This window comes from Rhinopithecus bieti, unplaced genomic scaffold (assembly GCF_001698545.2).
Source record: "Rhinopithecus bieti isolate Rb0 unplaced genomic scaffold, ASM169854v2 scaffold_5948, whole genome shotgun sequence".
NCBI lineage: Eukaryota > Metazoa > Chordata > Mammalia > Primates > Cercopithecidae > Rhinopithecus > Rhinopithecus bieti.
In genome coordinates this window covers 1,250,760-1,256,089 of record NW_016805422.1, presented here as the reverse complement: position 1 = coordinate 1,256,089, position 5,330 = coordinate 1,250,760, and positions in this window count along the sequence as shown.

Below are 5,330 nucleotides of genomic sequence, written 5' to 3'. Positions count from 1 at the left end.
TTCGGCACCAAAATGAGCATGCCCAAATTCCCATCTGAAGTGACTGTTTGCATGGCAATTCTGAAATAATGATACATTCTTGAACAGAGGCTTCATAAGTTGTGTTCTTGATTTTCCCTTCCCGTTCCCTTCTCCTCCCTGGCCAAAGGATCAAGACCAAAGCCTGGAAAACACCACCTGTTTAAGACCTTTCCCCTACTCCAAGAGTTGCTAATTGTCCTATAGGAGCAGCAGGTGTCATCCCACAGTGGAAAATGGGAATGCCACTGCTTCCTGACAGATAATTTCTTTCCAGGATCCCAGCTTCCCTCAACTTTTTGTAATGACAAGAGAGTTAATTTTTAGAACATAGAAGGAAAAAATATGGAAACTGATTTTAACTTAAAGTCTCATCCCACTCAGAACATTTAATATAAACTGGATGATTTTCTAGTTCCTGAGGCCAGAGACATGACTAAACACAGACCCTGCCCTGAGAACATCACTGTCATATGACAATTTAGATTATTTAAAAGGCAATTAAAACATCATTACAGTTGTTGTTCATCAGGTGCTTGGCAGAGGCCCAGGTGGAAAGAAAGCAACCAGACCTGCTGGAGATTAAAAATCAAGGAGAATCCACCATCCCTGCTATAGCCTGGCTGAAGATGGAGAGTGGTAGTAGGCAAAGCACCTTCCCCACATGGGATGGCCAGCAAGGTGTGTAACCTTGATGAAACCAAGGTATGCCATTGATTTCCCATATGGAACCAAAAAAGAGCTTGTATAGCCAAAGCAAGCCTAAGCAAAAAGAACAAATCTGGAGGCATCACAATACTGGACTTCAAGTTATACAACAAAGCTATAGTTACCAAAACAGTATGGTACTGGTATAAAAGTGGTCACACAGACCAATGCAACAGAATAGAGAACCCAGAAATAAAGCCAAATACTTACAACCAAGTGATCTTTGGCAAAGAACACAAAAACATAAACTAGGGAAAGGATACCCTATTTAATAAATGGTGCTAGGTAAATTGGCTAGCTTCATGTAAAAGAATGAAACTGATCTCTCACCTTATACAAAAATCAACTCAAAAGACCTAAAACCATAAAAATTCTGGAAGATAACCTTAGGAAAACGCTTCTGGACATTGGCCTAGGCAAAGAATTCATGACTAAAACCCCAAAAGCAAATGCAACACAAACAAACATAAATAAATGGGACCTGACTAAACAGAAAAGCTTCTGCACAGCAAAAAAAAAAAAAAAAAAAATCAACAAAGTAAACAGATGATCCACAGAATGGGAGAAAATATTTTCAAACTATGCATCTGACAAAAGACTAGTATCCAGAATCTACAAGAAACTCAGATAAATCAGCAAGAAAGAAATAAGCAATCCCATCAAAAGTGGGCAAATGACATGAATAGATATTTCTCAAAAGAAGATATGCAAATGGCCAACAAGCATACGAAAAAAATGCTCAACATCACTAAATATCAGGCAAATGCAAATTAAAATCACAATGAGATATAACCCTACTCCTGCAATAATGACCAGTATTAAAAAATCAAAAAACAATAGATGTTGGTGTGGATGTGGTGAAAGGGGAATGCTTACACATTGCTGGTGGTAATGTAAATTAGTACAACCTCTATACCTCTATGGAAATAGTATGGAGATTCCTTAAAGAACCAAAAGTAGATCTACCATTTGATCCAGCAATCCCACCACTGGGTGCCTATTCAAAGGGAAAGAAGTCATTATATCAAAAAGACACATGCATATGTATGTTTATNCAACCCTTCGGAGATTTTAAGTCATCACTGAAAGCACAGCCAGGCAGGTGTGTAAGAGAAAAAAACGCTACACTGACAAAAATTCTTGGTTTAGTGAGTTAAAAAAAAAAAAAAAAAAAAAAAAAAAGGGCACGCAAAAAAAAAAAAACCTTCACTCCCAGAAAAAAAAAAAAAAAAAAAAAAATCAACAAAGTAAACAGATGATCCACAGAATGGGAGAAAATATTTTCAAACTATGCATCTGACAAAAGACTAGTATCCAGAATCTACAAGAAACTCAGATAAATCAGCAAGAAAGAAATAAGCAATCCCATCAAAAGTGGGCAAATGACATGAATAGATATTTCTCAAAAGAAGATATGCAAATGGCCAACAAGCATACGAAAAAAATGCTCAACATCACTAAATATCAGGCAAATGCAAATTAAAATCACAATGAGATATAACCCTACTCCTGCAATAATGACCAGTATTAAAAAATCAAAAAACAATAGATGTTGGTGTGGATGTGGTGAAAGGGGAATGCTTACACATTGCTGGTGGTAATGTAAATTAGTACAACCTCTATACCTCTATGGAAATAGTATGGAGATTCCTTAAAGAACCAAAAGTAGATCTACCATTTGATCCAGCAATCCCACCACTGGGTGCCTATTCAAAGGGAAAGAAGTCATTATATCAAAAAGACACATGCATATGTATGTTTATTGTACCCCAATTTACAACTGCAAAGATATGGAAGCAACCTAAGTGCCCACCTACCAATGAGTGGATAAAGATAATGTGTCATATATACACCATGGAGTACTACTCAGCCATAAAATTCAATTAAATAATGTCTTTTGCAGCAATTTGGATGGAGCTGGAGGCCTTATTCTAAGAGAAGTAACTCAGGAATAAAAATAAATAAATACCATATGTTCTCACTTATAAGTGGGAGCTAAGCTATGAGGACACAAAGGCATACAGAGTGATAAAATGAACTCTGGAGACTCAGAAGGGGGAGGGTGGTAGAGGGGTATGGGATAAAAAACTATATATTGGGCACAAACCATACCCTACTCAGGTGACAGGTATACTAAAATCTCATAATTCACCAGTATGTAATTCATCCATGTAACCAAAACCCACTTGTACCCCAAAAGCTATTAAAATTTAAAAAATTAAAAGTAGCACATGAAAAAAAGAAAAAGAATAATAATCCTCATTTCCTCATAGGTAAAAGAGACATTCTGGGAGACACATCTGGGAGACACAAAACCTTTGTGGGACCAAATGTGTAGATCTACATAAAGTGCCTAGCAAAGTGTCTGCCACATAACGATCATTTAATAAACCTATGTATTATTATTGATCTTCTTGTTAAAATGTGCTGATGTTTAGAGCTGCAAGGTATTACTCTAACAAGTTGCAATCAGTATCTGGTTTAATTCCCACCGTTTATCAGATGAGGCTACTGAGGCATGGAGGAGTTAAGTTTTGAATCCCAGTCTTACTTCATATCCTTCACCCTGCACTTAAGCATAGTATAGGGTGGTTAAATGGTTCTATAACCACTATTACTTTAGACATAGGTCACTTTTCCCAGTCCATTCCACCTTACAGCCAGAAAGTTGAAAGATGACAGATGGGAGAGGAGGGCATGTACAACGAATGAGTATGAAGTGTCAGTATCAGTTCACAACTTGGTTGTAAGAAACAAGTATTGGGGGACACCCAAGATGGCTGAATAGGAACAGCTCCAGCCTCCAGCTCCCAGCGTGAGCGACACAGAAGACGGGTGATTTCTGCATTTTCAACTGAGGTACCGGGTTCATCTCACTGGGGCGTGTCCGACAGTCAGTGCTGGTCAGCGGGTGCAGCCCGACCAGCGAGAGCTGAAGCAGGGCGAGGCATCGCCTCACCTGGGAAGCGCAAGGGAGAAGGGAATTCTTTTTCCTAGCCAAGGGAAACTGAGACACACAACACCTGGAAAATCAGGTAACTCCCACCCTAATACTGTGTTTTACCAAGGGTCTTAGCAAACGGCACACCAGGAGATTATATCCCACACCCGGCCCAGAGGGTCCCACGGCCATGGAGCCTCCCTCATTGCTAGCACAGCAGTCTGAGATCTAACTGCAAGGCTGCAGCGAGGCTGGGGGAGGGGCGCCTGCCATTGCTGAGGCTTAAGTAGGTAAACAAAGCCCCTGGGAAGCTCGAATTGGGTGGAGCCCACCGCAGCTCAATGAGGCCTGCCTGCCTCTGTAGACTCCACCTCTGGGGACAGAGCATGGTTAAACAAAAAGCAGCAGAAATCTCTGCAGATGTAAATGTTCCTGTCTGACAGTTTTGAAGACAGCAGTGGTTCTCCCAGCATGGAGGTTGAGCTCTGAGAATGGACAGACTGCCTGCTCAAGTGGGTCCCTGATCCCTGAGTACCCTAAATGGGAGAAATCCCCCAGTAGGTGCAGACCGACACCCCACTCCTCACATGGCTGGGTACACTTCTGAGACGAAGCTTCCAGACAAGAATCAGACAGCAACACTCGCATTTCAGCATTATTCTATCTTCTGCAGCCTCCGCTGCTGATAACCAGGCAAACAGGGTCTGGAGTGGACCTCAGACTCCAACAGACCTGCAGCTGATGGTCCTGACTGTTAGAAGGAAAACTAACAAACAGAAAGGACACCCACACCAAAACCTCATCAGTACATCACCATCATCAAAGACCAAAGGCAGATAAAACCACAAAGATGGGGAAAAAGCAGTGGAGAAAAGCTGGAAATCCAAAAAATCAGAGCGAATCTCCCCGTCCAAAGGAATGCAGTTCATCGCCAGCAACAGAATAAAGCTGGATGGAGAATGACTTTGACGAGTTGAGAGAAGAAGCCTTCAGTCAAACTTCTCAGAACTAACGGAGGAACTATGTAACCAGCGCAAAGAAACTAAAAACCTTGAAAAAAGAATGGATGAATGGATAACTAGAATAATCAATGCAGAGAAGACCATAAATGAAGTGATAGAGATGAAAACCATGACACGAGAACTACGTGACAAATGCACAAGCTTCAGTAACTGACTCAATCAACTGGAAGAAAGAGTATCAGTGATTGAAGATCAGATGAATGAAATGAAGTGAGAAGAGAAGTTTAGAGAAAAAAGAGTAGACAGAAATGAACGAAGCCTCCAAGAAATATGGGATTATGTGAAAAGACCAAATCTACATCTGATTGGTGTGCCTGAAAGTGACGGGGAAAATGGAACCAAGTTGGAAAACACTCTGCAGGATATCATCCATGAGAACTTCACCAACCTAGTAAGGCAGGCCAACATTCAACTTCAGGAAATACAGAGAACTCCACAAAGATACTCCTTGAGAAGAGCAACTCCAAGACACATAATTGTCAGATTCACCAAAGTTGAAATGAAGGAAAAAATCTTAAGGGCAGCCAGAGAGAAAGGTCGGGTTACCCACAAAGGGAAGCCCATCAGACTAACAGCAGATCTCTCGGCAGAAACTCTACAAGCCAGAAGAGAGTGGGGGCCAATATTCAACGTTCTTAAAC